Source organism: Dermacentor andersoni, chromosome 4, assembly GCF_023375885.2.
Source record: "Dermacentor andersoni chromosome 4, qqDerAnde1_hic_scaffold, whole genome shotgun sequence".
In the NCBI taxonomy this organism is placed as follows: Eukaryota; Metazoa; Arthropoda; class Arachnida; order Ixodida; family Ixodidae; genus Dermacentor; species Dermacentor andersoni.
The window spans coordinates 150,789,437-150,802,426 of NC_092817.1; the positions used below are offsets into that span (position 1 = coordinate 150,789,437).

At 44.9% G+C, this 12,990-nt stretch overlaps 1 long non-coding RNA gene across 2 annotated transcripts in view; it reads left to right on the forward strand.

The window, feature by feature from the left end:
- Window positions 1–2,665: 2,665 nt before the first annotated feature.
- LOC126537923 (uncharacterized) overlaps window positions 2,666–12,990 on the forward strand; it is a 58,897-nt gene continuing 48,572 nt past the window's right edge. For both annotated transcript variants that reach the window (XR_008613866.2, XR_008613867.2), the window contains exon 1: window positions 2,666–2,906. This is a non-coding gene — a long non-coding RNA (uncharacterized lncRNA). The remainder of the gene's footprint in view (window positions 2,907–12,990) is intronic.

Below are 12,990 nucleotides of genomic sequence, written 5' to 3' on the forward strand. Positions count from 1 at the left end.
AGAGCTGGTCGCAGACGGCAATCTTGACCTTGAAGGCACGTCAACCTGAGCCAATCTTGCCAGTGCCTGACTTGTCTCCGTGTCTCCGAAATTAGAATCTTTGAAATCCTCTTCCAGTGTCCCTCCGATGGCGGAAGTATTCCGAATAGCGCGATCACATCACCGGGTGGAACACCATTCTTGATGCACTTGGAAATGTGTCGTGCTTTGATAGTGTAGTAAACTATGCCGTCCACACACACGTTAGTACGGACTGAAGAAGGAAAACGATGTAGGAAAGAGCCCAAGGAACAAGAAAATGAGTTCATGAGAGTGGCTTGTCGGGCTAGTTGGTACATGGTTATACTAGGAGAATGCCAGCAAACTTGAGAGCAGAAAAAAATCAGGAGGAAGAAATAGACAAAGAGACAGGAAGGTGGCTGGACTAACAACTGAACTTCATTTATGAAAACGACGTCCCCCAAGTCCCTACTGAACATACGCAGGCACAGCAAAAACACGGTCAACACCTTATCTATACACGTCTACAGTTATCAAGAAATAAAAGCTCTTTGTTGGTTAGGAACACAGATGGCGCGCTTACACACTTCCCGGGGCCAAGTTTATAGATGCGATAGGCTTCAATCAGCTCTCTTTCCTGCTGAGTCTTAGCCTTCGCCAAGATTGAAACGTAACTGAAGATAGGGTTACAACCGCACTCTTTATAATGCAGCGGAAGATTACCTCCTGTGCCTGTGGGTATTAGATTTGCATGCTCACGCATGCGATCATTCACATAGCGACCGGTTTGTCCTATGTAATCTCTACCACATTTCAAAGGAATACTGTACACTACACAGCTGTCGCACGACACAGCTGTCGTCGTATTATTCTATGCCGCACGGTGAACTTTTTGTGGCAGTGCGGGAAGCTATTGAATGCTAAGGAGACACTTCTTTTCAAGGTAGTTGTGGCCTCTAGACTTAGAATTTTATGGAACTGTTATCTTTTTTCTTGTCGGCAACTTTTGTTAAATTAGATGGCAAGATGTTTATACAGAAGAATGGTATATGTATAGGGTCAAGTGTTGCGCCGGTACTGTGCGGTATTTTCTTAGTGAAATTCGACAAGTCTATGTCACTGAGCATGTGTTGGTGGGCTAGTTGGTTAAGCATGATTACAAAGACGGCGCCGAATAAAACAACACACGAAGAAGGTCGTGCTACGTGCTGTCTCGTGCCCCCCTTCTTCGTGTGTTGTTTTATTCGGCGCCGTGTTTGTAATAAAGTCTATGTTAGACGCCATTACCGATTACCGTCTTTCCCGGGTGTTTAGGTATGTTGACGATTTCCTGGTTCTCTAAAATATCAGGCGAAGTGATTGCCTCACTGATATAATTTACAGTATTTTATCAGCTTTTCAGCATTGCTCTCGACATCTTAGTTTCACCCACGAGGCACCGCAAGAAAATTCCATCAGGTGTTTAAATTTGACTCTAACCTTTCACACTCAAGGTCACATTTGCTGGGCATATAGTCCAAGAACTAAAAAGACGTTGCTACCGTACCAATCCTCTCACTCGAAACTGGTCAAGCGTGGCATAGCCTCCTTGTGCTTGTCGAATGCGGTGGAAAAGAGTTGTACGCATCTAATGCAAGACAGTGCCACCCAGCAAAAACGGAGACTGTTAGCGATATCTGATAGATTTCTGGTAGAAACGCGTCCTCTTACGTGGAACGCGTATACGCGGAGGCGAGCGCATTTGGATGGTGTTGCAAGGAATCGTGCGTGCCGCTTTATGAATGATAGGTTTTGTGCGAATCAAGAAGTTTGTGTTTGAGTGTCCATGTAACAGAAATATCTTTTCTCGTATATTCAAATTACAGTCCGGTGCTATCATGTCGGTAGGTTGCGTGTAAGTCGTACTTCACGATTTTTCTTACGCATTTTACTTTGAGAAATTCAATTAGTTCAGCAACGTCTCTGCGCTACACGGAGGGCCTGCTTGGTTCGGTATGCGTGATTGTCTGTGTATACTTCGATTGACTGTATACATGAAGCGTCATTTACCTATGCCTTTCCGTGGGTCTATGTGATTATATGCTAGTGAGTGAGGACTCGGACACTACTTTGAAAACGTGCCGTGTAGCAATGCTTCGTTTTTTCATATGTTATCGTCCTGGTGGAACTGTGCCATGATTGTGACTCAGTGTTCGTATCGTCTCTTGTTGAAATAAACTTTTTCTAAACACAAATCAAGTGCACATGTATATTTTTTGATGAAGTTTGTTGAAATATACTTCTCTTCAACTCCATATTTTCTGCAACACAGTGCCCTTAGAGGGTACCTAAACAACCTCCGATATTTTTTAAACATTTCAAGTAAACACGAGCATCGAGTTCAGAATGCCATCACGATCAACGACGCCATACGCTACAGCGCTACGCGTTGCGGGCTCGGCACAAAAAAAAGGAAACAAACAAAAAAGAATCTTGCGCTGCTTTCTGGGCCTTTCCGGTATAACCAGCGCTTGTCGTGACGTCACCAGGGTGCATCTGGTGATGTCACCAGGAGCAGACTCTGTCGATTGGTCGAACTAGAATCTACGGCTTCCGGTTAGTCTGCCAGCAGGTACGCGGGATCCCTGCTTTTCTTCGTCGTGCTGCTCAAATGTGCGCACTTTGCGAAGCGGTAACTACGGCCCGCAACGCAAGAGTCGAATCGCTCGCGTTCCAACACAGTTGCGCTTAGCGGTCTGATTAGCCATGCGGAGAGGGTTCGACATTGTTTTGCGATGGCTAGAAAGCATCCGTGTGCGGTGTTTGGCTGCAAGAGCTCCGATGGGAAAAACAAAACGACGCAGCACCGGATGCCTCATGATGACGTCCTGCGCAATGGCTGGCTCGAGCGCCTTGGAGCTGTTTCAGTGAGTTAACGTAGTAATGTTGTACTGAACGCATATTTTGCTCACTTGTATAACTCTCCTTCTGTTTGGTTGCCATGCTCGCGGAAAGCGTAGCACGCCGCCTCAACGTACCAACCCACGTCGTCACCGCGATCTGGGGAAGGCGGCGACGGCGGCTGTTCATCTCCAGCGCAGGTACTTGAGCACAGCGTGTCACCGTACGGATTTCTAGATGTGCGGACGACACAGAGTCCACAAGGGCAGGCTTCGCAGGAGCACGGGCCGGCACCGCGGGTAGCCGAGAAGGCCGAGAAGTGCGGAATCGCGGTAACGGGAAGTGGACAGCGTTGGAAAAGCGCGTTGGTTGGCCATTACGTATGACATGTCACATTTGGAGGGGCACTTGCTGAGGAGGAGACCAGCCGATGAACGGAGAGCAGCGAAGGAAAGAGCGAAACTAGCGGCGGCCCCGTTTCGACCATCAAACGCGTGTAACTCCGCCATTGCGGCACCATTTCGAAAAATTATCGCGGATGCGTGTTCGTTGCAGACTCGTGCACAGCTGTAACACCGCAACTAAATTTCGACCTCTGGGTGGTTTAGGGAACCTTTCACGCTTTCGCGTTAGGAGAAGACGCCGTCAACACTGGCCGATGCTGTTGACGTCGCTGGCGTCCCGTTTTTAAGGAAGAGACAGGCAGGAAGCGCTCTTTCCAGACGTACGCCGGTGCCGTGGCGATGACGGCACTGAGCGGATGACGGCTGTGTGAATCATGCCTACGTGTAAACGTGAGAGACTTTGCATTAGTACTATCTTAATCACAGCGGGAACACGTACGGCAGCGCGTGGCCCCTGTCCGTGCTGAGTCAGTGCTGCGAACGCGGCCACGCATCGTTAGCAAACCTGCGCAGCCGCAGTGACGCCAGAGCTCATGAAAAGTACTGGCTCGCCGGCCGAAATCACGCAGCAGCAGACCACGTCTTTAAGCATCACTTCGCCTTCGCAGGCTTGCTTCTATGCGCCGCCGTGCTTGCAGCACCGGCGCTGCCGTGTTCATTTCTAACCACGGAATCGTAGGCGAAAAAAAGTGTTGCTTTAAAAACAAAGGGGATAGAAATTACGATATGATTGGGCTCCGTGGCCTTTGCACAGCATCTGGCCGAGCAGGATGTGTGATAGGCGTGCTGAAAGCCCTACATCTACTAGACTGTTTTACCGGGAGTCTGCAGCCCGTGCAAGGAGTGTGGATGCCGCTTAGACGCAGCCAACAGATTTGAAGGCGATGCTGAATCCATTTGCATACTTACCTGATTTTCACGTACTTTCTAGTCAGGACGGCAGTGCTTTTGAATTTTTGTGTGTTCTGTTTGCATTTGTGGTCTTCCATGTATTAAAGAAAAAAGAAAAAAAAATGTTGCGTGATAGTTGAGTGACTAGCGGGTTCCACTTCCAAATGCGCGTTGGTTAAATGACATGGTTTGGAACCCTACTGAGAGTGGTTGTGAAGAATTCTCTGTTCCTTCACGTTGTGGGCAATGGCGAAACCATGGATGGAGGCATGGCATAACGACGACAACAATTTTCCGTGCGTGCCATCGATGACAACGACGGTCGCTGTCAGTCTAACGGAATGGACAGACGAAAGGAAAAGGCAAACCCGATTTCGAGCACTTAACAACTGTCGCAGTAAAATACAAATCGCAGTTTAAATATATTCTCTCACGGCATATTCCAAGCCATGCATTCACCAAAAACGCTATTTCGCTGGAAGCGTTAGCAAGAGCAGGTAAGAGAAAACACATTTTCGGCATGGCCCCTTAGCGAAGGCGATCGGCCAGTGACAAACAGCTCTTACTATAATTCAAAGCTTTGTGAAGTCGGCACCTCGATTATTATTATTTTTCCATTAATGACCCGCCCCTTCCACGGCGAGAAGTTGGTGTGGCGCCCTCTTCCGAGTGATGTCACGGTCAGGACGCCGCTCGCTCCTAGCGCGCTCGGCTGCTGCGCGCGCTCGCTTACTTCGTGCATGCTAGGAACTGAGTTGCAACAACACGCGTTGGTGAGCTAGAGGGCACATAACTTGGAAAACAAACAGGGCTAAAAACGGAACTCAACAAGAAGGCACAAGGGCGTTTCGGATGTTTGCTGCTTTCAAGCTGCAATTTCCGCACGTTCGGTGCGTAAAAATTTCTACAATGTCTTGCTCAAAGCGGGAAGATTCCCTTTATTATTTAGGACACACATTGCACTTTGTACGGAACAGCTACCTTGCCATTTGATGTGAACATTGTTAGCGCTCCTATAAGGTGGCTGCGGTCTGAAATCTTCAATCCAGCTTCCGTTGGTTTTGTGAGCTCTAGTCGAATGTAGGCCCCATAGTAATGTGTAAAAGGAAGAGTTGGACATGAATAATTGCACGAAATAACTTTCTAGCAATGTCATCGCTCTTGCTAACTGCCGCTCAAAAAAACAAAAAAAAAAAGAAAAGGGCGTTATTATGGCTCTTCTTACACGCGCGCGTGTCACATGCAATAAATACTTCACGAATGCCTGAACCCCGATCACTTCATATAAACGCTTTCTGCTTAAGAAGAAGCGTTAGCTCGAGGCTAAGTTTGATTACCCTATGCAAATGAATCTAAAATGAAGAAGTGCTTTCATGAGACAACCGGTACACATATTCAATGAAATTCGCTGCACTCGAGAGATGAACCCCACAACTATAGAAAGCACAATTGCAATTTCAGACCTCAACGTTGTTTTTGCAAAACTTGCCGGAAAACGGCAAGCTAGAGAAATAGAAGCAGGAAGCTTACAAATCCATAACGCTGCGCCAATAAAAACTATCGCGATTCTATATATTGCATTTGTTAGAGTGTGGCTCAAGCAGACAGATTTTATATGTAATTTTGGTTAGTTAGTTAAATGTGGTTTAGTGACGCAAAAGCGGCTAAGGCTATGCTGCGCCAAACACATACTTAAATTTAGGGCTTGTATGAAATTATTATAGTGTTTACGAGGGTTGAACAAAAATCTTACAAATTAGCGGTATAAATGAAAGCATTGTATATATATCACGTAACCTTTGTACGCTTTAGATGTAATATTAAGTGAAGTTCACAAAAGTGTATCCTTCTTTTTTGTGAAGTTATAGTAATAAACCTAACAGTTGAATTTTTTAAATTTTGTAATATTCATTAATTTTGTTCCGGAAAATTGGTGGCTTAAATTGAAGATTGACTTCCTGCAGTTATCGCATCTGAATTGTTTAAGGTCTCAGGCCGTTAAATGTGAAGGCCTCCCGCTACAGTATTAAGAGTTCAAACTGGAAAAGTAAATATGATTGTGTTTCATGTCCAAAATTTGAGAAAAACAAGAATCAGAAGGACACAATTAGCTATGAAGTTGGTGAATTTCAGTTCTCATGAGTGCTTTTTTCTAAGTGCTTGAGGTGTTTAAATCGTTCTTCTTTTGTTGATTTTCTGAGAACCCATTTCACTGCATTTCTTTCACATCCCCTCAATCAGTACTTTTCTAAACAGGATTCTTCAATGACACATTGCACACATATTTCTTATTTCAATGAGCCTTCAGAAATAAAATTGCACGAGAACTTCTGATATAGCTTCATTTTATACAAGGGATACCTATAAGAAGAGCCAGTTGTTGTTTTTTCTTGTTGGTTATTTCATTACAACGCTCTCAGGATTCCTCATATCTCGTTGGTTCTCGTTCACTGCACAGATAAATGCGTCTCCTATGTGGCTGCGAAAATTGTTTTGTTATGGCAAGTTAAATTTAAGTTAAGAGTGCTGGCGTAACACACGCATTTGTAAGGCATTTCATCAATACAAAAATATAATTTCTTACTCTTTATATAACACTTTCATCTGCCTAGTAAAGTGGTCTCTAAGTAGACTAATAATCTGGGCTACAATGCTTGTTCACCTACAATGCTTGTTTCAACTTTGCGACATACCTTAGAGGCGATGGAATCTTTCATAGTGGCCTACAGCTGCCTTCATTGGACGATACGGCACACTCATCTCACTGCGGCGCCAACTGGGCGTGGTTGTGACACGGTTACCTAGCTGACGAAATCTATCCGTTCATTACAACTTCGAATTTAAGCCATGAATCAGTACTTTACAGCGCCACTTGGAGTGCCTTCGTTATGGTCTTGGCAGTAGAACCGACCTTGTGTTGCTTAAAAGAGGAAAACTAGTTCTACCTTGTGCAGCGCCTTGTTTTGAACCGTCCTGGTTTAGGTACAAGCAAGACTGTACACTTCGTAAGCCTGCGAATTCCCACCGAATAAGGACCCCACAATCCTTCTTTGAGTGTGCTAAATGTTGACCACACAGCTGAACGAATTATTAAATTTCCAGTATGTCCCAAACAACTAATGAGGATTAGACTTCTTGATGGCTACAACCGTATGATCTCAAAGGCATATATGTATCCCATTGGATTGGGCCGAGCAGCTGTCTCGGTTTTGCAAAACAAATTGTCATAACTTTTCCTGAAGCACTATAAATTTGTCAACCACTGACCCGAGGTGAACGTGTAGCCTTCAAAGGGATTCAATGTCCTTAGTGCCTCTCCGCGTACTGATAGCTTTCTGACAGTCGCAATTCGTTTCTTTCAGTTACTTCCTCTCATAACGGGCATCGAACAACCTACTTTAATTAAGCACTTCAAACAGTCGACGACGGTGCCAGAATCTGGATTACAGTGCTAGTTAAGTTCTCCTGCTACTGCCTGACGTTTCAGTTATCAAATGGAAAAATTGGGTGTTTTACCTTGAACTGGCTGTGTTAACGAGTTAAATCAAGCCAAATGTAGAAGTTATATGTGGCAGGCATTGTGTTACCTGCTTTTTAAAATGCGACGAAAATACATCGTTTTTTATTGAGATGTTTGATCTTAGTTTTTATGGTTATACTTTGATTACCCACCTAAACTGACGCTGAAAGTGTAATAATCACGCATGAAAGTTCGCAGCGCGTAAAAGCTGCCTTTGGTAAAGAGACTGCTCAGACATTTTCATAAATATTTTACATGACGAAAACAACGGAAACTGTTCTTCGAAATGACCGCCAGAAGTGTGTTTGTATAGATAACTAGAGAGAACAAACGGAAACACTGCAGGAGGCCCGCGTACACCGCCAGGGCTCTAGCAGACGACAAGCGAGAGTCCTGACCCTGACGCCACGCGAGCGGCGCTCGCAGCGCCCCTGTAGATCACAGTCAGAGATAATAGAGCCATATGATTGGTTGATCCCCCAAAATTGCAGATAAATTTCACAAACAGAGAAACTTTTGAATTAGTCCCTAAATTTTATGCCTTTACATTTACGACGTCCATTTCTTGGCCGAACCTCCGCGGTCATTTGCGCTACTTCGCGTGGAACAACCAAGGAGGTTTGACGATGATGATGCCCTTGATCAGCATCATCATCATCAAACAGAAACAAGGAGGTTTAAGACAGTACATGTACAACCGCCCTACCACTTCGTCTTTCTCGATGCATGCGCACCTCTGAAAGCGCGCTTCGAAAATGGTTCTCGTTTTGTCGCCACGGAATCGCTAATATTCTGGGCTCGTTTTACGCGCGAGCGAACAGAATGTGCGAAAAAACGTGTCTCTGAACAAGCGCTTCTGTGCACGCTGTTGCACGCTAACATATCCAGTACCTCGTTTTGTTCTAAGTCCCATGTTGTGCTGTGGTATCTGTACGGGGTGACTCACACTACGTGAGCTAATTGAAGGGCCGCACCGGAAGGGGTGCAGGCTGCGTTTGCCATGTAGGTATACGTACCTTGTGTCGGGTTGACGCTGATCATGCAGGGCGCACCCAGAGAAGAGGCCTCGTGCTGACTCTCGCCACTGCCCAAATCAGGGTCAGTGGGGCACAGAATTTTTGGTAGCGGGGGATCGGGGACACCGGCCGAACCGGGCCCCATCCCCCACCTATGACAATCAAAAATAAGGCTCGGTAATCCTGCACTGCCCGCTTGCCGCAATGTGGTTATGCGGCAGGTACACGCGGAGAAAGTAATGATACGCGCACGCCGTTACCAGTAAGACATTTGTATGGTCCAGTTCCCGTTTCGAAATTTTCGTCTTGTTTCTTTCACTCTTTTGGAACTGTGCTGACTCATGAAAGCGTTTTAGAACACCAACTCACCTAAACTGGCACCCTTGTGAACTTCGAAACTTTCTTTGGCTGCCACCCCGGAGTTTGGCGCAGGTTTTCGTTCATTGGACATCATTCTGTCGTCAGTTAACATTCATAGGGGCGCAAGTAACGTTACGGGACCGACAGTGTTTCATAAGTGAATGAACTACTGTTTTGCGTGATAAAACAATCCTCGATGACGTGGAACCTCTACTTATCTGTGGACTTACAGGTGTCTCTAAAGCACACACACCTCTCAGAAGAAATAGGGAGTGCTATTACAGCAAAGCTGTATGTGGCTAGCCAATTTATGCGTCCGTCAGTCTGTCGTCTGTGCAACGAAAACTATGAAAACACCGAAAAATAAAAGACGAAGAGAGGCACGCGATTGGCGGCGCTAGTAGTGACGTCATTGCTCTCTGTCGCAGCCAGGCACGCGCGCAGCAGTTTCTCTCTGACTCCGAAATGGGTAGGCCACGCGTCATACGTACTCCTGAGAAGCAGGCAGCTTGCGAAGCGACGCCGCGAGCAGAACCGGGAACGAGCTCGTCTGCGCCGTGCCGATGCTGCAGCCCGGGCCCAAGAACTCGTGCAGCCGAGTGCAAGCCACAACTGCGTACCGAGAATCCGGCAGCCTACTAAGCCGTCGTTTAATGAATTGTAGGGATTAACCCAGTGGTAAACACTGGGGACGCACGTTTCAGCTTCGCTGGTTTTAAAAACTAAATTATGGGGTCTTACGTGCCGAAACCACTTTCTGATTATGAGGCACACCGTAGTGGAGGACTCCGGAAATTTGGACCACCTGGGGTTCTTTAACGTGCACCTAAATCTAAGTACACAGGTGTTTTCGCATTTCGCCCCCATCGAAATTCGGCCGCCGTGGCCGGGATATCGCTGGTTTTACTCAACGGCTTTCAGAGCGTCCGTTCTTGCGTTGAGCGTCGGCGTAACCGAGCGAACGAGCACAGCGAAGAATGAAAGAGCGAACGCGGAGCGCAGAGGGAAATGAGAGACGGCGAGCACGAGGAAGAAAGCGGAGGAGGAGGGTATGGCTAAAACGTGATATGTAAAGCATAGTTCCGTGCAAGACGGGCTCCCCACGAGACGTTTATTTGAGGGATCGCCAGCCGTTTATGCGCAGGCGCGATTAAGAGCGGGCTCGACAGAGAAAATCTGGGGGCTTTTGCTCCTTGAATATATGACTCTGCCTAGGCACTACGGAGGAGGTTTCTTAACGCGTGTTGTATGCGTTTGTCCCTAGGCGTACCGGCATCGCGGAGTGGGGTTGAGTTTGTTTACTCTCGGACGTTGGCTGCTGGCGAAGAGTACAAGCATTTGCTGTCACGATACAAAATTCCGCGGCAAGATATGCTCAACATTTTTTAAGGCGAAAGCCTTGAATGCCTCATCAGGCGGTGCCCTTGAAAACGCAGCGTTCGGCGCACAAAGTCACGTGAGCTCGCCTTGTGCAGAGGCGCGCCCGTGGCACCGATGATGATGATGATGATGGCCTCATGTTATGGCTCATACCCACGCTGGGGGATTGGCCAAGAATTGCGTGCTGAAACGTTCACCTAATCTTTTGAAGTGCTACTTATTCGATGAGAAAAAATATAACGAAAGAGAGATAAAAAAAAAAAAAAAAAAAAAACGTACAAGAACAAACAAAATACAAGACAAAAGTTAAAGAGTTATACGTTTTGTTGAATGAATGTAACTGCAAACGGCATCAAATACGTCCCTGTGGCTGACCCCTATAACTGACGCACCGAAAGATAGTATGATTTCAGGTGATAATATTAACCCTAATTTTGCGAATGGAAGTTCTAGGTGTCTTTTTCTTAACAATTTGTATCGTCGACAAACCAAAAAAGCACCGCTGGCGCGTTCGTCATCTTCTTCCACAGCTGGCTCCGATGTCGCTCATCATGTCAGCGTTCCCGAAGTGTCCCTCGCTCTCGTGTCACTGCTCTCGCGTTAGTCGTCGTCTTTTTTCACGTCTTGTTCCGATGCCGCTCATCATGTCAAAAGGCAACGTGAATTAGGATAGATTTAATTGAGGCACTCCAACCCACGACCTTTGGTAGAAGAAATCAAGTAGTAAGAAGTAACAGCGCATTCGAATGAGAATATCAAGTAATTTAATGAATGTCTCTTGAGCTCGCAAGCTTTCGCCTTGACCCTCTTTGGCGCTTGCTAAAGTGACTGCCATTTTTTTTTATCCTGTTACAATTTCCAGCTAAATAATGACAAAGTACTAATAATAACATTAGTAGTAACAATGACATGCTTTATTGTGAGGCGAGTAAATTAATATAAATAAAAGCCTCGGCCCGACCATAGAAACATAGCAGGTAAACACCAATTACGAAATAAATGATATGGAAGTGGGCAAACGGAATTTAGGAGGAAAAGAGTGTACCATCACCATCAGCGCAAGCAGGCCTCGGCAATGAGCTTGATCAGCAGGATTTTTTAGAACCTTTGTTTTAAATTACATTTCCTGCTGACTAACAGACTCTGTGGTTTAAACTTTATTTTTTGCACTGTTTATCTTGGGCTTCTTGAAATTGTCTGTATTTTCTTGCTCTGTTCATCTTGACTTGACGTTCTTGCTGATATCTTTTTGTGGTGTTCTTCTAGCTTGACCATTTTACTTTATTACAGGAATAAAAAAACACGAGAAATTGTTGGAACCCCACCCTGTCACGATTAAAATGGATTATGTTATTGATTATCTATTTATTTTTCATCCATGGAGCCAAATTAATTAATGTTGGCCATCGGTATTCCTTTCTTTTATAACTGTGCATTGGTTTAAACTATCGGAGTGGTCTTGTAGATGTGTGGAGACTTTGTTTTCTTTTCTAATTTTTTAGTGATTGCTTACTTTTTTCATATACTTTACTTAGTGTCACTTGTACATGATTTATCATTCTCAGATGTGTCCTACATTCTTATCCTTTATTTCCCGCTCTTTAATTTGCTATTATACTAATTTATTTTCATCCAAGGAAGGTGCGGAAATTTGTGTTTTTTTCTTTGTTCTACAGTATTTATTGTTTTTATATTCTTGTTTTTCTATGAACATTGCTGTCCATGAACATTTTCTCGTTTACAGATGTGCTGTCTAAAACTAGGGGTATCTCATAGTTGTTAGTGAATTTATTTATGGTATTTGAACACATTTGTTCACCATCGAATGTTTTGAAGAACTGTCTACTTGGACAGATAGAATGAGACCTATTTTGAACAATAGAATATAAGGGCCATTTAAGTGAACGGTGGTTTTTGCTTCCTTGAATAATCTTCTTTTATATATCTTTCCTTGTTCTTCATTTTTTTTCACTGTTATTTTCCTTTTCCTCCTTTCCTTTCCCTTTCTTTTCCATTTTCAGCCGTTTTCTTTCTTTTTCTGTTCTTTTTTCATGGCTGTCTTTCTTTTCCTTTTTTGATACATTGTGGCTTTCATGTTACACGCTTACCCGAAATCAATCAATACACACGCAAATACAAACATGTCAATGGGCAAGGAGTTATGTTTTAAGTTATGTTTTTGTGTAGATGTTTCATGTAAAGGTAATTTTGCGGACATGCCTGCATGGGAACATTAACAGTAGTATGAGGGCGAATCAGAAAGTATTTGCCCAAATTTTTATTAGCCAAAATTAGGTGCATACAGGTAATTAAAAATACACGTACTATTTTACGCACCTTGCACTATTTTCCCACATATTCCCCACAACGGTTCACAAATTTATTCCATCGCAGCTCTAAGTGGTAGGATTTGTCCGACTGCCTGTGGAACTACCGTCGGACTGCTGCCTTGGCTTCCTCGTTGCACGTGAATCGCTGTGCTACCAGGAACGCCCCCATGCGATATGCCAAGCTGCCTGGAAATGTCCTTGAGGCACAC